The 24,479-nt window shown below is 42.6% G+C and overlaps 1 long non-coding RNA gene across 1 annotated transcript in view; it reads right to left on the bottom strand.

Moving 5' to 3' along the window:
• Positions 1-24,479, bottom strand: part of LOC124721757 — a 436,081-nt gene that overhangs the window by 194,204 nt on the left and 217,398 nt on the right. The window contains exon 3 of the long non-coding RNA XR_007006390.1: positions 11,205-11,313. This is a non-coding gene — a long non-coding RNA (uncharacterized LOC124721757). The remainder of the gene's footprint in view (positions 1-11,204; positions 11,314-24,479) is intronic.

Raw genomic sequence — 24,479 nt, 5'->3', positions numbered from 1 at the left:
AATAGTTGAAAAAACTGGCTTAAAAAGAAAGAAATTGTTTCAGAAACGGTTACTGCACCTATGCACATAGGCGTTCCAGCACCAAGAAGACTTACGAATCTGTAGTACAGATATTATTAGAACTTAATTTGGTATCCCTTTTATATCCATCTAATCCTTTATTTAAAGAAATTTGTTGCTCGAAAAAGTTTTGTCTCCAATGGAGTATTATAAAAATCTTAGATGCGTATCTCCCAGGCTTTTCATACTCGCAGCTCACCAACGGAATCTACTCGCTGGAAAACCATCAGGGCTAGAACAAAAATAATAGTTTTACCTAATAATTGCAGCCTTTCATTGCTGGGACGAGAAATTTTCAGCTTTGCCTTCTGGTAGTGGAAGCAGTTATGAGTTTTATAGTACGGGGGCTGCTACGCATGTAGAATATCCTGCCACCTGTTAAGAAGTATACAAAACTACTAATAAATGGAAGATATCAGGTTTGATTAATAGAAGGGATAGAAAAGATCCAACGAAGAGCAACGCCTTTAGTCGTTGGATCGTTTAGTCGGCGCGAGACCGTTACAGACATGCTCACGCTACGTGAGAGCCGTTGAGCATCAGGGAGAGGTTTACTACTGAAAGCCGGAGAGAGTGCTTTCCGGGAAGAGTCGGACAATATATGACTTTCTCCCACAAACGTCTCGCGAAATGACCATAACGATATAATTCGAACAATTAGAGCTAATACAGAGGTTTATCGACAGTCATTCTTCCCACCCGCCATTCGCCAACGGAACGGGGAAGTAGGGATCACTTAGAGGTACCAGAAGTACCCATCGTCAGATGTCTGGTGGAGTAGAACTGTAGATGTAGATATCGTTGGTATTGTAGTCCAGCGTTCATATAATTTCTTCCACTCGTGAAAATATCTTCTGCATCTCTCTGTCAAATGAGATTACTCCAGTCTTTCTAATTAACATATTTATTATGATCTACTGCTCTTGCTGTTTATCACTTGGTACAGCAGACTAGTTGAGTAAAAAGGTGAGTATCTTGATACAAAGATATTCCGAGTATAGGTAAGTTAAAACTCGTCACACTCCGTATATTCGTCCTAGGACACACACATAGAACATGGAAATACGAGTTGTCGAACGCTATGAAGAGCTGCAAAATAGATACCTCATGGCTTTGACAATACAAGACAGTAGTTATTTTCATGTACAGTAGTAAATAATATACCAGCGAAAACAGCCCAGAAAATGCTAAATCATACGCGGGTGAAAATAAATTACTGTCTTGGACATATCGGAACTACCATACTAGTTGTGGAAAAGCAATACAATCTGCAAAAACAGTATGATATTTTCTCTATGCTTCCCTATGAATGTGTACACGGGTACAGGAAATAACAGACGTCAAAAAGACTGATTTTTCAATGCACGTCCAGTTAAAATATATCCCAGACGTGGAATTATTACAGACCTGCAAGATACCTATCTATGGCTGCCATAAGCCCTTCATTACGCTCGAAACAAATTCCAGTCACTAATTTAAATGTGGGAATAATCAGAAGCAGCGGCTTTCACCGATCATTTAGATTGCTGTACCCTTTCTGGGGTGAAGCGATGGTACCATGTTCCACTTAGAGGAGTAACACTGAAGCCCAAAAGAAACTAGTATAGGCATGCGTATTCAAATACAGAGATATGTAAACATGCAGGATACGGCGCTGCGGTCAGCAAAGCCAATATAAGACAGCAAGTGTCTGGTGCAATTGTTAGCTCGGTTATTGCTGCTACAATGGCAGGTTATCAAGATTTAAGTGAATCAGAACTTGGTGTTATAGTCGGCGCACGAGCGATGGGACACAGCACCTCCGTGGTAGCGATGAAGTGGGGATTTTCCTGTAAGACCATTTCACGAGTGTACCGCGAATATCAGGAACCGGTAAAACATCAAATCTCCGACATCACTGGGGCAGGAAAAAGATACTGAAAGAATGGGACCAATGACGACTGAAGAGAATCGCTCAAGGTGACATAAGTGCAACCTTTCCGAAAATTGCTGCAGATTTCAAAGCTGAGTCATCAACAAGTGTCAGTGCGCGAATTGTTGAACGAAACATCATCGATATGGGCTTTCGAAGCTGAAGGCTCACTCGTGTACCCTTGATGACTGCACGACACAAAGTTTTAAGATTCGCCAGGGCCTGTCAACACCAACACTGGATGCTGATGACTGGAAATATGTTGCCTGGTCAGTCGAGTCTCGATTCAAATCGTATCGAGCGGATGGACGTGTATGGGTATGGAGACAACATCATGAAACCATGGACCCTGCATGTCAGCAAGGGACTGTTCAAGCTGGTGGAGGCTCTATGCATTTAGAGTGATACGGGACCCCTGATATGTCTATATATGAATTTGACAGGTGAAACATACGTAAGCATCATATATGATCACCTGCATCCATTCATGTCTCGCAGGAGAGCTTCTGTGAAGTTTGGAAGGTAGGAGACGAGGTACTGGCAGAAGTGAAGCTGCGAGGACGGGGCGTGAGTCGTGGTTGGGTGGTTCAGATGGTAGAGCACTTACCTGCGAAAGGCAAAGGTCCCGAGTTCAAGTCTCGGTCCGGCACACAGTTTTAATCTGCCAGGAAGTTTCATTCAGGTCCATACTACGATACATATCTGAGTTCCTAAAGTTGGCGAGGCAGTGGCACAATACTGGTGGCAAGCACGTGGCGGCTATCTGGTTTCACACTCTTGGTGCTGAATGCTGTTTATAAAGTCTTCTTGGCGACGTATTATCCACGTTTTAGAGCCATTCCATAATACCAAGAGCCCCATACATCAGCCGAAACCACATCCGAGGCAATTTCAATATAAAGTGACTTTCAAATGCCTCACTTGGCCCATCGATGTTAACCGTACAACGGCTAGCCATTGAGTGCATAGCGTGCTCACCCCGTAGCTGCCCAGATTGACCACCAAATCCACCTTTTAACGCGCACCAAGTGGAGGGGATCCCCTACACCTTTTATACTATACACACTTCATAGTCACATACACATAATTGCACAGTATAAACTACTTACAATCGATATTGGTGTTACACTATATTCCTCATGGAATCGAAGTTGGTTAAGCATCACACTTACTCACTACATTCTGTCCAATATCACCTCTAATGTCAGTCAGCGAGCATTTGACATTCTCAAAAGCTTCTAACGCTTTCTGCAAAGGCAACCCGACAGATTCAAATTCTATAATGCTAATAGTAAGGAATCCCAAGTTGCTATAGACGTACGTCAGAGCATTTTCGATTTTAGGTTCAGTGAAACCATTTTGAGCCTCTCGTACTGCTGAAACAGAAGATTCTCTCAGTCATGAATCAAACACGAATATCACGGATTGAAAATGTTCATTATAAAAGCCAGTGACTCCAATCCATGTACCCCACCCCTTTAGGACAGACTCAGCTATCAACACTAGTTTCAGTAGCAGTTCTCTACAGGGTGTTTAAAAAAGAGTATTCCATACTTTGAGAGGAGCTAGTATGGAGCAAAACAAGACAAAAATGTCCAGTAAATATGGGGCCTAAAATTCATAACTTAAGAATTATGAGCACTTGTTCGTCTTCGCTTGTGTGAAACCCATCTCCTTCACAGCAAGGTATTTGCTATTACGAACGACCTAAGAGTGCAGTAAACAAATGACACATTTCTCTCCTATTGTCCATGGAGACAGTCTGCAGCAAACAGCAGTTAGTGTCGTTACTGTAAACCGTATTCACAGTTCTGGGTAAGTGCAGTGCATACGTTATTTCTCATAGAACCAGTTTGTGTTTAGATAAGTTGGTGAAATGCTTCACACTGTAGATTTATCTTTGCACCTGCCAGGAAGCCTATTATTCCACTGGAATGTTAGACATGATCAGATTAGATTAGGATGTCATTCTGCCGTTTCCTGTGTGGAATAATAGGCTTCGACAATCCTGGTAAGCGCAAAGATAAAACTTCAATGTACAAGCGTTTCACAAACTTATCGAAACACAAACTGGTAAATAATCAGAACTGTGAATATTATGTATCACAACAGCACTAACAGGTGTTTACTGCATTCTGTACATCGCTCGTAATATCAAATAGCTTGCAGCAGAAAAGACGCAAAAATGCTCTCAGCTCTTAAGGTATACATTTTAGGTGTTTACCGGACATTTTGTCATGTTTTCGTCCGTGCTACCACCTCCCAAAATATGGAATACTTCTTTAACACCCTATATAGAAAGACACCGGATAAGGGGCTTTGAAAAACATTTTCTTGGCATCTTAAATTATCTTATTTACAAAAAAATGGTTCAAATGGCTCTGAGCACTATGGGACTTAACATCTGTGGTCATCAGTCCCCTAGAACTTAGAACTACTTAAACCTAACTAACCTAAGGACATCACACACATCCATGCCCGAGGCAGGATTCGAACCTGCGACCGTAGCAGTCGCGCGGCTCCGGACTGAGCGCCTAGAACCGCGAGACCACCGCGGCCGGCTATCTTATTTACATTACGGTAGCTGCCACACACATATAAGGTGACACGTTGCATTGTATGAGACAGACAGGTGAAGTGAATTCAATGCGGACAGAATACACATGTGGCATTGCCACGTTCAGCATATAGGCAGCATCCGAATACATAACAACGTTTTCCCCTTGAATTACATCAGGCCACATCACTGTGATACTGTAATTCACAAAGCGAGCTACCGATCAATGATTTGTACCTTTCAACACTTTGCGAAAAATCAGTAACGGCTCTGAAGTCTCTTCTGCATCAAGTTTACCAACAACGAGATTGCCAATGAAATGTTCCCATACGTCCGTTGCTTCGTCAACGGTTATTCAAATGTGGCGGTTACTTATAGAGCATTGCACTCTTTTCAGAGCCTCCTGGCAGCAAAAACCTAAATACCTTTTCCTTAATGTTCATTCATAAGGAATCCGTTGCCGATAATACTTTTGTAGAAATGAGCGATATTCAGGCTCCGTAAGTTTGTCCCACGGAATGTTCACAGCAGCAGTAGCATAGAACATATAATGGAAAAATTCATTTATACAGTTTGGAGCGTTTTCCATCTGCAACAATAACATTTGCTACACGATTGATCTGTTTTGTTTTTTGTGTTCGCATGAATAAGTCTATGTTGCTGAAGTTGAGAATTCATACAGCACCCGATCTGCTTGCTGCACGCGCGAGGTAAGTCATTTCGTGTATTCAGATTTTATGGTAGGTCGGAATCGGATATTTGTTCAAGGGTACGGCCTCCTGAATATGTGGGAAAATATGTAGTGGAGTAAAAAAATACGCTATCCAATTTTATGTAGCATGCAATTAAAATATGTAAAAACATATATTTATAGTGAAATATACATAAATATGTAACGATAAAATAAAGTATGTAAACGCTGGCAACGTAATTTTTAAAAGTTTACTTTTATCAAGTGATCAGAAAAAATTGTTCAAATGGCTCTGAGCACTATGGGACCTAACATCTGAGGTCATCAGTCCCCTAGAACTTAGAACTATTTCAACCTAACTAACCTAAGGACATCACACACATCCATGCCCAAGGCAGGATTCGAACCTGCTACCGTAACGGTCGCGCGGTTCCAGACTAAAGCGCCTACAATCGCTCGGCCACACTGGCCGCCCAAGTGAGCAGACGTAAAGGATAAAAATATGTAGTTACATAACACAATCAGCTACGAATGTTTATTTATCTTTATTTTGTAGATTTCTTGAGAGGGGATACACGGATCAAAATAACAATGTGTTTGACACATATTGTTTACAGGAACGTTACTACCCCAAAAAGCAAACATCGTACGAACTTGGTCACTTGACTTGCGTTCACCGTTGTTATATCGCTCTGCTGCTTCAAGTGCCAGTTACAACAAGAGGCTGCAAATGAAAATTGCAGTCTGTAACGTAGCTGCATATTTGGTTTCTTTGCGTGCTTTTTTTCCCTGTGCGTCTCCTTTATATCGTCCGTCCAAAAAGTTTCGTGACTTATCTTATTCCTGCTGTAAAAGCCACGTCAGCCCAGTAACCACGGTAGTAGCTTGAACTAACAACTGTAAACAGCAAATGTGCATTCGAGCAGTCAGTTGTGAGCAAGCAACGTTAGGTGGTGGACGTGCAGCTGTAGTGTTTCAACGTTATTGTGTCACAAATTGCAGAGGAGAAACGAACTCAGTTTCTCGAAATCAAGTGTTCAAGACATTCACTAGAATGTTGTAAAGAAGAGGAAAGTGTGTGCAAAGTGTGACTGGCACACCTTTACTCCTAAATAACAACAACGATGAGTGGACGCCTGTCGTGACTTGATGGAAAATTAAAAACGCGGATAATACTTTTCTGGAATAATCATCATTTTTGACAAGGCTTGGTGTTGGTCGACTAAGAGCAGAACGGGTCTCAACACGAGGAAGTTGAGAATGTGACGCACGCGTTGAAGAACATCCTAAAGAACAGTTTCACATGGATGTACGAACGTCCTGTGCGTTGTACTCGAGTGGGATGGAACTATTTACAACACTCGAAGTATTAAAACCATCATCTTAACTTTCTTCTATTTTGTAGTAATCCAGTCTCGAAGATGTTTGTGCTGACATGGTTTTTATACTATAGAAAGGCTGGAGACAGCAGCGAGAGTGAACAGTGAGAAACCTCTTAATACCCTGCAAAGACAACTCAGTATTTTACGAAGATGTCTGCCTTATTGTGTGGCACATGCTTTCACCGAGATGGCATAAATCCCTCCCTATAAATCCTCCAACAAGGCAGCCATAACATCATTGTCTGACAACTTTCGTACGGAATCTAGTGACCAACCCCAGCGGACCGTCACAAACATCCGCCGCATTCTTCGTCTCTGTCTCATACATCATACATTCTAAGACAGAAAACGACACACCACGAATTAATTCTCCGAATGGGACGGGATTAGGTAGATGTGATGTACGTGTACAGGCAAACAAATGATTACAATTTCAGAAAAATTGGCTGATTTATTCAAGAGAAAGAGCTTTACAATTTGAGCAAGTTAATAAAGCGGTCTGCCGCCTCTAGCCGGCCTCGGTGGCCGAGCTGTTCTAGGCGCTTTAGTCCGGAACCAACTGCTACAGTCGCAGTTTCGAATCCTGCCTCGGGCATGGATGTGTGTGATGTCCTTAGGTTAGTTAGGGTTAAGTAGTTCTATGTCTAGGGGACTGATGACCTCAGAGCCATTTGATTTGAAAGATTGTGACAGAGAACAAACAATGTATTTACCTTAATAGCGTTCAAAAGTCATAATATACATATATAATCCAATGAAACAAATTTCCTTTTTCTGACGTACACACGTTCAGATCGTGCATCTCTCTTTCCACATCCACCACTGCTGGCGCCTCACATTCAACTGCCCAACGCTACGCGCTGTTCACATCCAACGGCCCATCACTACACAAGCGAATATTCCAACAATGTGTCCAACCAGCCACAGACTGCACACAGCGCAGTCAGCGATTTTCATACAGAGCACTACGTGGCGTTACCAGCATAAAAACCTAAACAGCCTACTTACACTTATTTTCTTTTCTTTTTTTCTCGTAGAGTGTATTTTCAAATTTCGATTCGATTTTATAACTGAAATATAATATTTGCTCAAAGTGAAGACTAATGTCACTACTTTAACTATCATTAGTAATGAATACACAGCTGAAACATTGTAAGCTATCATCGATGCTGTTTTGTCCTTGCATGCGATCATGTTATTCTCCACTGCCGACGTTAAGCCGTGACAGTGAATGATGTGCATGTGGCTGTTGGCTGTGTGGAATCAGCTCAGTGGGATGGGTTGTCGTGGATACGTGGCAAAATGGCGGAACGGAGATATCGTGCTTGGACGTTCTATGACAACAACTAAATGAAGTTGCCCACGTTGTTCATCAACGCCGCATCTACAACGTATGCACAGGGAATGCTGTACCACTCGCAGCCATGCAATGCGATGTAAAAAAAGTGACAGTAACAGTATCCTTACCGAGAGAGGTCGGGGGCTTGTGTCACACCTTGTCAATGACAATCGGTTGCAAACCTGACGAAATTTGCTCCTGGTAGTGAATGCAAAATCACCTCAACCAGTTCCCGAGCGAGTACTGTGAAGAGAACTGCGTGCAGTGAACATCTGGAGTCGGGTGCCTCGTGAAAAGAAATTGCTTACAGTGGCACATAGAGCTGAATGTTTTCAGTGGGCCAAACAATGCAGAAAATGGACAGTAGCTGGCTGTGGAACTACGATGTGACCTGATGAGTCGCGATTTTGCCACTTTTAAAACGATCCAAGGTCTCAAGTCCACAGAAACCCGAACGAAGCATTTAAGCCTCAGTGGGTGGAGGGTTTAGTTTTTTCCCGGGGGTATTTCTGTGATGTTCTGGGAATGTTTCTCGTAGCATGACCTGGGCCCATTCATTCAGGTTACCGTTGACACGAACCAGGATGTTTATTTCATCATGCTGTTGCCTTGTTGTGGCACTTCGTACTAAGTCGTCGAGATCAGCATGCTGTGGACACTTCCAGCTTCGTAGTTTATGCCGGAGGTGTTTCTGTGCTGTTCTGGGAGTGTTTCTCGTAGCATGATCCAGGCCCACTCATTCAGATTAACCAGGATGTTTATTTCATCATGCTGTTGCCTTGTTGTGGCGCTTCCTACTAAGTCGTCGAGATGAGCATGCTGTGGACACTCCCTGCTTCGTAGTTTATGCCGGAGGTGTTTGAGGTGTTTCTTTGCTGTTCTGGGAGTGTTTCTCGTAGCATGATCTAGGCCCGCTCATTCAGATTAACCAGGATGTTTATTTCATCATGCTGTTGCCTTGTTGTGGCGCTTCCTACTAAGTCGTCGAGATGAGCATGCTGTGGACACTCCCTGCTTCGTAGTTTATGCTGGAGGTGTTTCTGTGTTGTTCTGGGAGTGTTTCTCGTAGCATGATCTAGGCCCACTCATTCAGGTTAACCAGGATGTTTATTTCATGATGCTGTTGCCTTGTTGTGGCGCTTCCTACTTAGTCGTCGAGATGAGCATGCTGTGGACACTCCCTGCTTCGTAGTTTATGCCGGAGGTGTTTCTTTGCTGTTCTGGGAGTGTTTCTCGTAGCATGATCTAGGCCCGCTCATTCAGATTAACCAGGATGTTTATTTCATGATGCTGTTGCCTTGTTGTGGCGCTTCCTACTAAGTCGTCGAGATGAGCATGCTGTGGATACTCCCATCCTCGTAGTTTATGCCGGAGGTGTTTCTTTGCTGTTCTGGGAGTGTTTCTCGTAGCATGATCTAGGCCCGCTCATTCAGATTAACCAGGATGTTTATTTCATGATGCTGTTGCCTTGTTGTGGCGCTTCCTACTAAGCCGTCGAGATGAGCATGCTGTGGACACTCCCGTCTTCCACAATGACAACAGCCGTTTTCACAGGGCTGCATGTGTACACACGTACGTGTCTGATTTTACGAACATTCAGGCATCCTATCACCCTTCGAGTGCCCACTAAATAACCCATCTTCACAATGCCAATTGCTGGTCTGTATGGAACAGTTGATGAAACGCAGCAGTCTACTACGGAGGTTCAATAAGTAATGTAACACATTTATTTCTGAAAGCAGGTTGATTTTATTCAGGATTACAATACACTACCTTATTCCTCACATTTTCGCCTATTTTTCAACAGAATCTCCGTTCAATTCGACGACCTTACGCCGCGTTATTGGGAAAGCCTGTATGCCTGCATGGGACCACTCTACTGGTCGACATCAGAGGCAACTTCTTGTTGCATCAAAAACCTCTCCATTACTTCTTCCCGTGAAGTACATCCTTCTTTTTGCCACACAGATGGAAGTCGGAAGGTGCGAAATACGAGCTGTGTAGTGGATGAGGAAGAACAGTCCAACGAAGTTTTGTGATCTCCCCTCGGTTGCGCAGACTTGTGTGAGGCCTTGCGGTGTCATGGAGAAGTTCGTCTGCATTTTTGTGGCGACGAACACTCTCAAGTAGTTTCTTCAGTGTCCTAAGAGTAGCACAATACACTTCAGAGTCGATCGTTGCACAGTTAGGAAGGACATCAAACAGAATGAACCCTTCAAGGTCCCAGGAGACAGTCGCCATGACTTTACCGGCTGTTAGTGCGGCTTTGAACTTTTTTTTCGGAGGAGAGTTGGTGTGGTGCCACTCCGTGGATTGCCGTTTTGTTTCCGGTTCGAAGTGATGAACCCATGTTTCATAGCTTGTGACGATGTTCGACAAAAAAGCTATCACAATCAGCCTCGTAAGGCGCAAGCAATTCCGCACAGATGGTCCTTCGTTGCTCTTTATGGTCTTCCGTTAAGCGGCGACGAACACAGCAGACACACACCTTTGAGTTCCCCAACTGGTGGACGATTGTGTCAGCACTACCAACAAAAACGTCCAGTTGTGGAACGACGTGTTTGATTGTGATCCGTCGATCACCGCGAATGAGAGTGTCCAGACGTTTCAACACTGCAGGTGTCGCAGCTGTGTGCGGCAGACCGGCATGCGGGAGATCGTACAGGTTTGAGCGATCTTGCTGCGATGATGCCAGACGCCTCGCGGAATGACTCATGGTGTTTTTATACTTTACAGGTCTCCGTAGACACTCTGCAAGCGCCTATGAATATCTGCGATGGTCTGGTTTTCCGCCAAAAGGAACTCAGTGACAGATTTCTCTGTTTGTAACGTATCTCCGTCATAAATGCCATTTTGGAGACTATGTCTAGCGCCGCCACCTATCGGAAGTTCATGAAACTGTAGAGGCTGAAGCAGGAATATTTCACGACGTCTCACAATAAATTCCGTTTTTTTCAACGGAAACATGTGTTGCATTGTTTTTTGAACGCCCCTCATAGATCCGCCCACTTTGGTAGCTTTTCTTGATTTAATCATCAATGAGTGCCATAAACTGGATATGTCATATCTGAAGAAACTTGTGGAGTCTCCTTCTAGCAATTAGATGGGGTAGAGGGTGTTTCACAAGGTATTCGCGAGATGCCTCCTGGGGGTGACTAATTTTGTCCGGTTTGCCTATCATCTTAGTTAATGAGTAAAATACTTCTGTTCACCTGGAGGGGACATATTTAGATCATCGATAAAAAAAGATATGTTTGACTCACCATGGTGAATGTAGCGTCAGATTTGGCGGCGTGCGGCGTCCACGGCAAGCCTTGTTCGCGGAGGCGTCCCGGAGTTCAGCGCTGTCCTCGGTACTTGCAGACCAATGGCCTGCACACAAAACGTACATTATATTAGTTGCTCCCTCGCTGCAAAGCTAGGGTATGCTAATAATTTACTATGAGCTCTACATTTATCCTACTACAATGCAGGGCACCTTTGGTGCAACGTTGACATTAATTCGTAACTATAATTTTGGCTCCCTGCCTGTCGTAATCGCATATGTTGCGTGCTAGAAATGACTACCTAAGCCCATCTGTTTCTGTCTGAATTTCTTAGAATTTATCAGCACGCTGTCTGTACGTTATGTATGCGGGCAGGGTGACAAGAACTCCGCCAAGTAACAATTAAATGCAACTTAAGTAGAATCCATGGATGTTCAGCAATATCGTAAGGCAAGTGTCAACTTGATCTAGGGATTAACTCTGTTTACATGGATATTAAAGTAATGGTAATAGTAGTAGTACTAGTAGTAGTAGTAATAGTAGTAGTACGTCATAAAATGCTGTCCCTTGGACGATTTTTGCTCATGAAAATTCATGCATGGTTGGTGAAAGTTAATAGGGAGTTAATTCTCTCATTTTAAATACTTTGGAAATGAGTAGATAAATCTAACATCGCTCTACTTATCTTGAAGATGATGCACGTAAAAACGTTCCAAAACTTCAAAATCAGATGATAATATCGAGAAAGTGCGTCATATGGTTTTGGACGATGAACAGTTGAAGTGAGCAATACAACTGACGTTTCAGAATATCCGAAGAAAGAGTACAGAACATTTTACTTAAAGAACTAACCATAAGAAAGCTTTATACAAGATGAATGTCGCATTTGTTGATGGCTAACCAAAAATCAAATCGAGAACCAATGTTTGGGCTGTTTTGAAAATAATCAAACAAAAATGTATGCTGATTTGATACTGTAAATAAGTCACTTAACCAGAACAGAACAGCAATGAAGGCAAAAGGAACAAGAAAAAAATACGAAATCGGTAAATCGATTTCATCTGCCAGAAAGCATGGCCAGTGTTTTCTACAATCCAAAATCAATTATTCTTTCGGATAAATCACAAACGAAGAACCCGTAATTAGGGATTACTGAGTAGATGCATATCATGGATCAGTTATATGTAAAAATAGATTATATGAGGTTTGAATTGCGCTCCAGCAACAGTTTCTAGTACTATCCACTTTGATACGATCATGAGACAAAACCGCATAATTTGGAGGAAACGTATTTGTAATCATGTTCAACCAGTGTGCTTCAGATGTACCATGGGCTTTCAAATCACTTCAAGTGAATTCTGAAGCGGTTCCACCAAAAATGAACATCTCAGAACATCTCCTCTTCATCATCCGCCTATAATGATAGACACCATGACGGAGAGTTTAACCAAACAGCTGATAACTCTTTTACCATAAAAAAGTTATGAATACTCAGTCGTAAGTTCCGAATTTTTATGGGGTGTTCAATTGACATATGGTAACAATACGAAAAGTTGCTTACATCCGTGAGGACTTACAACGACGCAACGTTTCATTTATCATAGATCATTTTTGAGGCTGAATGTCCATATATATATATACAAGTAGACCTTCCTTTCCGTGATACGCAAACAAAATTTCAAACACTGATTATTTTAAATTGCTTCTCGTACCGAATTTGCACCGCGGAACGAGTTCTCATGTTTATATCAGTAGCAATGGGATCACATGTAAAACGCTAATGTAGTTATATAAGGAAGACTACATTCATTTTCCCCAGAGTCATTAAGAAAAATTAAAAGAAACATTATCAAGATAAGTAGACAAGTTCTTAGCAATGTTTTCTTATATCCTGCTGAAAAGACTGAGTCGTAGACGCAAATTTCTTCTCATAAAAGCGAGTGAGTCATAGCCTTCATTAAAACCTAAATCGAGGTAAGTGTAAGTCGATGAAGTGAGATAAGAAAGGCATTTTGATCGGGACAACCACAAACGGAGGACAGGCGAATTAAGATCCTTGCCTCTAAGTGTTACCTTGGTCTTCTCAGAGACTTGTAGCTAACGTCCTTCCTTTATACTCATAACTGCAACCACTTGACGGCTTCCAGCGCTAATGTTGGCACCTCACATTTATCAGCAGCACATGCAAAATCACCATTCGAAACAGCCAACGTTTCAGATTTACTCACCAGCGGTATTTCAGTCTACTTTTTTCTGTTAATATATTCTGTTAACTAAACGTTACATAGCGAGAATAATCCCTTACATAAGTCGCAGTTCAAAATCTGTTATTGCAATAAGCTCTTAGTTGATTCTTACTAATAACCATTAGCAGTCATCGACTCAGTATTTTCAACGTTTATCCTTTGTAAAGTGAACAGAAAGCACTGCTTCATTGTAGCTGTACATGATGCTAAAATATGTTGAAAAGTTTGGTACCGTAGTCTTCATTCGTTATGTTTCCGTATGTTCCTCGTAAAAGAAATAATGTTTGTACAGCCCCTTTGTTTCCAAATGCGTGAGAATGATGCAAGGCTAACAGGAGACTGCGAATGTTTCTATCACGAAGAGACTCATTTTACATATTGTCTTCATTTAAAATCAAACTACAAATTGTTTCGCTTTATGTGCGCGACATGTATAAGCAACACAAAAATTTTGTCGTCTTAACAACGTTTGTAAAAACCGAGATGAGATTCAAAACGTAAAAATGGAGAGCATTTCCCATCTGTAAAAGGCTCTTAAATCATATCGCAATGATGCCAGGGCCGTACCTTGCTTGTAGATAATTCATAAATTACGTGCCCGGAAGTCAAACTAGTTATTTAAATAAAAAACATTATAATGTAGCACATTTTTAAAACGGACCAAAAAGTCTTAAATAATTTCTGCCAGATCATAAAATGCGTAGCATTTGCAGATGACTTGACAATACTCAGAAATAACAGAAGAAGCGCAAGGAGCCCTGGAATATTTACTTGAAGTCTCTGCTAAAACGGTGTTACAGATATCGTACGAGAAAACACAATATATGGAAAGAAAGAACAACAATACACAAGTCATGTACACAAAATACGGATTGGATAACAGAGTGGAAAAATTCAAGTATCTTGGAGAATACATACAAATAGGAGGATCATACAAGGCATCCAATACAGAACGAACAGAATCACTACAGAAAGTGTACAAACTTACATGGACGCACTACAATAAAAAAGACATCTCAAGAAAGGCGAAACTCAGGCACTACAACACAGTTATACTACCAGAGGCCCTCTATGCACCAGAAACGACCACAATCGGAGCATCAGTCATCACAGAGACAGAAAAGATAGAACATAAAATCCCTCAAAAAATTTTTGGAGCACTACATAGAGATGGTGTACGAACATACAGACAGACTAACAGACATAATCAGAAAATGTTGGTTAATACTCTTTGGGCACATACACAGAATGAACAACACCAGAGTCACAAAGAGGATTTTTGATGTAGTCAACAGCTCAATCAAAAAAACCAACTGGTTTCATGAAATAGAAGAAGACCTAAAACAAGCAGGAGTCAATAAAGAAATGATAGATGAACGAGACAAATTCAGAAACAAAATTATGAATACGAAATTTTAAGTAAAAGAAAGGAACAGACCGGGGAAAATATGGAGGGAACAAAGGAAACACGAACACAGTCAAAGAATGAAAAGGTTTTGGGAAGAGAAAAAGATGAAGAAAAAATAAAAGGGGGAAAATTGGATAATCATGTTATATTCAAGTTCATTCACTGTCTTAAGGGCAAAAATGTATAATAATAATTTCTCCTAGGTCCGTACAGATTCCTAACCTCATACAGATAGTCATGAAATACATGCTTGTGATTTCTTTATTAGCTATGGTAACACTTGTAAAATTTAAATCGAGAAACGTGGGGTGCATGCAATAGATAATTGATGCATGGATAGTTCACATAAGTCACTAACAATTTTATTGCACTGCAAATGATACGAACTGATGTATAATTTTTCTCAGCGACAGCTACTCCCTACATTTCTTGCTCACGTTTTTCGCTTTAAATTTTTCAAGTGTTGTCATAATTATTAAAAATTCACAAACACAAATTTTGAGGACTTTCTGTATGGGATTAGGAATCTGTATGGGGCTAGGAGAAATTATTTTATACTTTTTGATCCGTTTTAAAAACATGTTATAGTAAGAAGATTTCTTTATTTAAACGATTATTTTCTACTCTTTAGTCTTGTATGTGTGTGAAATTTTTCACTTGAGATCAGACATTTTGACGAGATTAAACAGAGACATGTGTAAATTTCAGGTATGTTTCAGTTTCTCTTCACCCGAGTCAACCAATGTATTGCTTCCTCCTACGTTTGTCTCACGAAAAGACCGTGAAGGCAAGAATTAGATATCCAGTTCTGAGCTGTGTTGAAAGTTTCAAGTCTCTAGCTCAATGCAAAATTTGCAGCGAACAGACAAATAGACAAGAAAGCGACTTAATAAAAACGTGTTAAAAATCTGCTCCTCACTACTAAGTAACTCTGTAAATACAGTGCTTTAGCCGTAGACCATCCGACCTAAGCACTCTATCGTTGCCTCTGAAAAACGATTAACTTTTGCTAAACGGTGCGCCTTTGAAATGAAATGCAATAGATATGACATCTACAACTCGTGGTTCATGAGATGTATGATGTGATGTGCTATGCTGAAGTAAGTATGTAAAGAGACTGATAGGTCGTTTGTATACGTTTCTCTCTAGTCTTTCATGGGCAAACGAAGTTACTTATTCGAATTTTTGAAAATGGATGATCATCGTATTTCCGGCCGAGGTGAGGGGAGAGGCATTATTTGTGAAACTACAAAGCTTGTGCCTCTGTGGAGATAACGTATCGTGAATGGTTTAACAGTACCATTGTTTCTGACCGTAGCAGAAACTGCGAAACACGACGCACCATTGATGCTAGAGGTGAATATTGACTACCCTAATAAGTGAAGATGAAGCGAAATGTTACGCTGGAACAGTTCACCACACAAATGAACTGTGGGCTAACTGCACCTGTTTTCATCACGACCGTTATTCCCGCCTGCCGCGTACAAGGCTGCAAAGCAGACGGGTGTTATCTTGCAGTTTTGCATGGATGATTGCATTTGTTCGACATTACCAGAATCGGTGATAGATAACCTTCTCAGATGAGTCACGTTTTCAGCTGCGTAAGATGGATGGGATTCGACGTATCAGGCAAGAAACATCGGAACACCCACTTCTGGAAGAATACTAGCCGGTGGGGTAGATTTATAGTCTAGGGGATGTTTGCATGGCGTTAAGTGTAACTACTAATCTTTGTGGAAGGCTCTCTTCACTGATTTGGTAACGAACGCACCTTCAGAGACCTATTCAACCGCACACGATGATGGCCTTCCTTGGTTACATCAGAAAGGCAATTCCACTTGACACGCTGCTGTAACTGTCTTCCAAGTGCTGGAAGAACACGATCATGATTTCGATGTATTTCACTGTCTCCTGAACTGACCTAACTGCAGCATCAACTCGACTGTCTTTTCACAGTATGTATCTTCCACCACGCATCGTTGAATACGCGTGTGTACATGGCACTGCAGACAGTTTCCCTAGATGGCTTCCACACTAGTTAACAGTCACAAATGTGTGACTTGATAGGGTATTTTTTCGCATTTATACGCTCCTGTCCCCTTATCTATTTCAGTCACATCAAATCAACAGAAAAATAGCATGTTCATGTTACGGTAATGATGGAATGACATTCTGCTTTTGCTGATGTGTACTGCAGGCGTAAGCCCTCGAAACCACACACATTACTACCTCCTGCGATAATGATCTGATTCCTCATCTCGTACGGCGTATTTTGTAGTATGGATGTCCTACTATTACAATCTTTTAAGCTACGTCCCTTGGTGGTGCCTAGCTATTAGCGACAAATTTATCTTAATAATGCTCTCCGATAATGTTATCCATTCAGTTCCACGGTGTCAACAAGAATTTGTGGACCTCTTTATACAGCAGGATTTTCATAATATTGCTGTTTCTATTCTCGTTGTTCAGCCTTGACTGTCAACAGATAATGCGCGACAGTTTTGCGAGGGCGTGACTGCAATCATACATAAAATATACGGCATTTCCATAGGCGAGCTTCCACCGCTGACTTGTCCTCAAGGTCTACCACCCGTCACCACAGTTTATAGCTCGTCGCTGTAAGTGCAAATAATTGAACTGAGACACCACAGCTCTGTCCTTTCACTGTCAATGTTGGTGGTGCAATAAGAAGAAAAGTGAAGTGGTAATTTGTATCACTGTTCGTACGTCGCTTACCTACACAAGTGCAAGTATCGAGTGAGGGGGCTTAGCGGTTAGTAGCCTGGAGTGGTGTTAGACAGGAGAAACTGATCAGATTCATGTGCAACGCAGATGACTCAGGTTTTTTTCATAGTTCCCTAAATCCCTTCGACTGCATACCAGAATCGCTTCTTCGACAAGGCCACAATCTTCGTGAAAATAACCGTGTACTCCACCTGTAATGACTTCGATGTCAATAAAGTTTTATTATTTTCTCCTCTTGCCCTTGCTTATACCGTCATGAGCTACAGAATAAAATACACCTAATTAGTAATAGCCATTTCTGCTCTTTTGCAGAGAATAACTACATTACTGGCCATTAAAATTGAGACACCACGAAGATGACGTGCTACAGACGCGAAATTTAACCGACAGGAAGAAGATGCTGTGATACGCAAATGATTAGCTTTTCAGAGCATTCGCACAAGGTTGGCGCCGGTGGCGACACCTACAACGTGCTGACAGGAGGAAAGTTTCCAAACGATTTCTCATACACAAACAGCAGTTGACCGGCGTAACGTTGTTGCGATGTCTCGTGTAAGGGGGAGAAATGCGTACCATCACGTTTCCGACTTTGATAAAGATCGGATTGTAGCCTATCGCGATTGCGGTTTATCGTATCACGACATTGCTGCTCGCGTTGGTCGAGATCCAATTACTCAAAAATGTGTGTGAAACCTTATGGGACTTAACTGTGAAGGTCATCAGTCCCTAAGCTTACACACTACTTAACTTAAATTATCCTAAGGACAAACACACACACCCATGCCCGAGGGAGGACTCGAACCTCCGCCGGGACCAGCCGCACAGTCCATGACAGCAGCGCCCAAGACCGCTCGGTTAATCCTGCGCGGCGATCCAATTACTGTTCGCAGAATATGGAATCGGTGGGTTCAGGAGGGTAATACGGAACGCCGTGCTGGATCCCAACGGCCTCGTATCACTCACTAGCAGTCGAGATGACAGGCATGTTATCCGCATGGCTGTAACGGATCGTGCAGCCACGTCTCGATCCCTGAGTCCACAGATGGGGACTTTTGCAAGACAAGAACCATCTGCATGAACAGTTCGACAACGTTTGCAGCACCATGGACTATCAGCTCGGAAACCATGGCTGCGGTTACCCTTGACTCTGCATTACAGACAGGAGCGCCTGCGATGGTGTATTCAACGACGAACCTGGGTGCACGAATGGCAAAACGTCATTTTTCCGGATGAATCCAGGTTCTGTATACAGCATCATGATGGTCGCATCCGTGTTTGGCGACATCGTGGTGAACGCACATTGGAAGCGTGTATTCGTCATCGCCATACTGGCGTACCACCCGGCGTGATGGTATGGGGTGTCTATGGTTACACGTCTCGGTCATCTCTTGTTCGCATTGACGGCACTTTGGACAGTGGACGTTACATTTCAGATGTGTTACGACCCGTGGCTCTACCCTTCATTCGATCTCTGCGAAACCCTACATTTCAGCAGGATAATGCACGACCGCATCTTGCAGGTCCTGTACGGGCCTTTCTGGATACATAAAATGTTCGACTGCTGTCCTAGCCAGCACATTCTCCAGATCTCTCACCAACTGAAAACGTCTGGTTAATGGTGGCCGAGCAACTGGCTCGTCACAGTACGCCAGTCCTTACTCTTGATGAACTGTAGTATCATGTTGAAGCTGCATGGGCAGCTGTACCTCTACGCACCAACCAAGCTCTGTTTGAATCAATGCCCAGGCGTATCAAGGCCGTTATTACGGCCAGATGTGGTTGTTCTGGGTACTGATTTCTCAGGATCTATGCACCCACATTGCGGAAAATGTAATCTCATGTCAGTTATAGTATAATATATTTGTCCAATGAATACCCGTTTATGATCTGCATTTCTTCTTGGTGTAGCAATTTTAATGGCCAGTAGTGTACTTCCCGATTATCCTACTGGCAACAAATCATTGAAAAAGTAACTACCATAAAATAGGAGCAACCCACCCGGAGCAATCTACAGTGGATTAACCACATAATAAAAATTTACAAAAAGCGGATTCCAGGCTGAGATTCATTGGGAGGATCTTAAGTAAATGTAACGCATCACAGAAAGAAGTGGCTTGCAGAACAGAGTCACGGTGATTCTTTTTTTTTTATTATTAATCAGTCTTGGACTCTTCCCGAGCAGCGTAATAGAAGATACAGAAAAGATCCAACTAAGAGCGCCACATTCCGTCACGGGATCCTTTATTCAGTGCGATAGCGTCGCGGAAATGCTCAACAAACTTCAGTATCAGACGCTACAAGGAAGACGTTGTGCATCACGGAACCATTTGCTACTTTCCAAGAAGAGTTGGGTAACCTATTACTTCCTCCCAAATCCGTCACGCGAAATGATCAATACGAGAAAATCGGAGAAATTAGAGCTTACTCGGAACTATACCGAAAATCATTCTTTCGACACGTTATTAACTGAGAGGGAGGGGGAAAAGATAGTGATACAAGAACTACTCTCCAACACACACCGTAACATGGCTTGCGGAGTATGGATGTAGATGTAGATGACGATGACTAACCGACGTTTCGTTGACTCCATGAGGCGTCGAAAGCGTTGGCGAGATATTCCAATCCATGACTGCACAAACGCCGTCCACAACTCACGGAAAATGGTCACAGCTGGTTCAAGCTGTGTACGTTTTGTTCAGTGGCTTCCCAGATGTCTCAGCAGGATTGAGGTCAGAATGTCTGGAGGGGGGCACAAGCATCATTACGCACGTGAAGTGCTCCTCAAACCATTCTGATAGAATTCGGCAGCCGAAGAAGTGATGTAATGTCGTGCTGAAGTTACAGGTGACCTGAGAAGGTCCTGCAGTCGAATAACCAGATGCACATCATTGGACAATAGATTCCCGTATCGTTCCCCAAAAGACGTTATCGTCTACCTAAATACACCACATAGCTGAGGGTGCCTTATACCACTGCTAGTCATTTCCTTTCCTGTTCTATTCGCAAATGAAGCAAGGGAAGAACGACTGTCTATACCCCTCCATAACAGCCCTGATTTGTCTTATCTTATTTTTGTGGTTCTTACGCTAACTGTACGTTGCCGACAGTAGAATCCTGCAGCCAGCTGCAGATGACAGTTCTCTAAATTTTCTCAATAATGTTTAGAGGAAAAAACACAGTCTTGCTTCCTGGGATTCCCACTTCCGTTGAAACATTTCTGAACCGCTCAGGTGCTAGTCGAAAGTACCAGCAACAAAGTTAGCAGCACGCCTCTGAACTGCGTCAACGTATTCCTTTAATCCGACATGGTGGGAATCTCAGACACATGAAACACAGTTTCACTAGAGTTCTATTCGCGATTTCCTTTATATACTGATTATCACAATTAAAAGGCACTTTTTAGAAACCCCGTCATCTCCTCACATCGCAACGCAGAGATTCAGAATTTGGCTCTAATGCACCTGTTATCTTCTTCTGTAATGGTGCAAAATCGTGATACCCTACGACGTCACCCACGAGCTCTACAACATTTCAAACAGCAAGATGTCGACACACGCAAAAAAAAGTCAGAACTCGGAACTTCATGAGAGATGTAGGTGATTAACGACGTTACATTAGCACCACATTCCACCTCAGTTCTGCCCAACGATACTGTGAACGTGTCACACCATGGGAAAGTTGTCACATTTCCCCTTACATCTCACTCCTTCCCTTGACGCCTCTGAGATGAAAGTCGAACAGCGACGCTCAGCAATAAAATCACGCGGTTTTCTCATGGGTAGCCGAGAAAAACATTTCGGACAGACTGCAGCTCAGAATCGATGCGAAAAGGCGTAAGGAGTTGTCGTAAGGGGTGTGAATGAAACCACCACTTCCCTTGGCACGTTCATTTTCACACATTTCACAGTCGAAGATGCCAGTTCCCAGTGCGATATGCAACAGGATGAGGTTCTTGACAACTTTTGATACTCATAACAATCCCCGGACGATACAGCCCCTCTCTAAGGACTTCACGGAGCTGCAACCCCGTTGAACTTCATCTGAACCCTTTGGAGTGTAGCGTAACCGCAATTTTTTCTCTGGTATGCGGCGTGGAACCCATAGGGACCGCTCAAAACCATTCGACCAAATATGGACATGATCCGAAACAGAGAAGGGTGTCTATACTTTTACATCCGTGCTTTTTCCCGCCCTCCCGTGGCATGTGCATAGGTGCGTACGATTTTGACACGCACTTGAATAAAACAGTAGTGGTCTCTCTAAGAACCCACATACCGGCACCACCATCAGCGCCACCCAAGTACTTTTATTGGGCGCTTTAAATATGTCTCTGTACAGATACACCCATCCACAAATTACCAGGCGCCAGCGCTATAAACAAACGTTTCGGCATATGTCGGATTTCGCACGCAGCGAGCTGGCACTCATGTAGAAAGCAACTCGCCGGCACCTCGGAATTACTGGATGGGAGTCTCTGAATAGGAACATTTTTAATGCGTCCAATAAATACGCGCATGTGACACCGAGGATGCTGCTGAACTAAGAGGTCTTAGAGGAGCCATTTGCCGTTTTATTCGTGTGCGTGTCAAAGTCGCACACCCCTGTGCAAACGCCACAGGAGGGCGCCAAAAAGGAAGGATGAAAAAGTATTGACGTCCTTCTCTGCTCTGAATCATGATCAAATTTTGTCGAATGGATTTGAACGGTTATTACGGGTTTCACTGCGTATACCGGAGCAAAGCTTGCCGTCACTCTACATTACAAAAGGTTGAGATCACGTTCAATGGGGTTGCAGTTCCGTGATGTCCTTAGGAAGGGCTGAATTGGCCAGGGGGTATCAGCAGTGTCTAAAGTTTTCCAGAACGTCATCCTTTTGCATATCACACTGCGAACTGTCACTTTTGACCGTGAGGTGAGTTAAAATGAACGTACCGATGGTAGGGGTGGTTTAATTCATAACCTTTATGACAACTATTTTGAGTAGCGGTGTGTCCTAAATGTTTTTCTTGGCTACCGATAAGAAAACCATGTGATTATTTGAATGCTCAGCGTCGCTGTTCGATTTTCATCTCGGAGGAGTGAGGATTTTGTGTGTGTGTGTGTGTGTGTGTGTGTGTGTGTGTGTGTGTGTGTGTGTGAGTGTATGTCGACAAGCTACTGCTTGAAACGTTGCCGAGCTCGTGGGTGGGTGACGTCGCAGGGCACCTCGCTTTGCACCATTACAGAGGAAGGCTGTCAGCACCTTCGAGCCAGATTTCTAACTTGAGAGAAAATGACGGTATTTCAAAGAAGTTCCTCATTAATTTTGTTGCGCTACACTTTACTAGAAGTATCCCAATAAACCAAAGTCGACCATTTGCCGGCCCTACTACCGATCTCACGTCCTCTTTTCATTACCGATCCCTATGCAGCGTTATGCATGGACATTTAATCAATGTGACTGTGTCAAGCAATAAATCATTAAAATTGTACTGGAACATTACTGGCCGACCAGAGTGGCCAAGCGGTTCTAGGCGCTTCAGTCTGGAACCGAGCGACCGCTACGGTCGCAGGTTCGAATCCTGCCTCGGGCATGGACGTGTGTGATGTCCTTAGGTTAGTTAGGTTTAATTAGTTCTAAGTTCTAGGCGACTGATGACCTCAGAAGTTAAGTCGCATAGTGCTCAGAGCCATTTGAACCATTTTTTTTTTTTAACATTACTGGATTGTTTTTCCTACTCGTCTATATTGATCTACATTTTCAAGGGTTGTTTTTCCTGCTCGTCTATGTTAACCTACGTTTTTCTACATTCAGAGCAAGCTGCCACTCATTATATCAGATATAAATTCTGTCTAACAAAGGGAGGCCACAAGGTTGGAATCACGGGTTTACTTCAAACTTTATGCAAATTAGTAGGCCATTAAAATAACATAGTGTGAAAGTAGTAGGGTGCAATACTCTGGAAATTCCGAGAGAATCGCAAAAGAAGTTTTACGCGTATATTATGTAACTGATGTATCTTTGCGAAGTCGTTGTGGTTAAGTGGTTAGCGGTGACGCGTTGCAAGTGGGCCGTAGGCGTGGCGACGGTACGAGTCCCGCTAACACTTATTTTTCAGTCTGTATGTTTTTCATCATTGGTCACATTATTTAATTTATGAAATTTGAGAGGTAATGTAGTGAAAAAACCAAGTGCATTTTCATGAAGCTGTAGTGAATTCATATTTTATTTCACTCCTATTAATAATTACATTTTAAATGACGAAGGACAGGTCGGCCGTTGTGGCCGAGCGGTTCTAGGCGCTTCAGTCCGCTGCTACGGTCGCAGGTTCTAATCGTGCCTCGGGCATGGATGTGTGTGATGTCCTTAGGTTAGTTAGGTTTAAGTAGTTCTATGTCTAGGGGACTGATGACCTCAGACGTTGTTCCATAGTGCTTAGAGACATTTGAACCATTTTTGAATGAAGGACAGGCTTGGTATGACCAAGACAAACCTCGATAAATAATGATGCGAATGACGTTATTCACAATCAGTAATATGGAAAATCTCGAAGTGCCAGACCACAAGAGTAATGTACAATTAGTCGTCGAATGTGCTCTTGACATCACACGATGCAGGATGGTTCAAATGGTTCAAATCGCTCTGAGCACTATGGGACCTAACATCTGAGGTCATCAGTCCCCTAGAACTTTGAACTACTTAAACCTAACTAACCTAAGGACATCACACACATCCATGCCCGAGGCAGGATTCGAACCTGCGACCGTAGCGGTCACGCGGTTCCAGACTGAAGCGCCTATAGATGCAGGATGGTATTTGTCATGCAGACATTGAATGCATAAATTGAAACTTAATGCAAATATACTTTTTTTCATTATATTGCTTCTCAACTG

This window comes from Schistocerca piceifrons, chromosome X (genome assembly GCF_021461385.2).
Source record: "Schistocerca piceifrons isolate TAMUIC-IGC-003096 chromosome X, iqSchPice1.1, whole genome shotgun sequence".
Classification (NCBI taxonomy): domain Eukaryota; kingdom Metazoa; phylum Arthropoda; class Insecta; order Orthoptera; family Acrididae; genus Schistocerca; species Schistocerca piceifrons.
The sequence above is the reverse complement of the archived record's forward strand: the minus strand, read 5'-3'. Positions and strand labels throughout refer to the sequence as shown.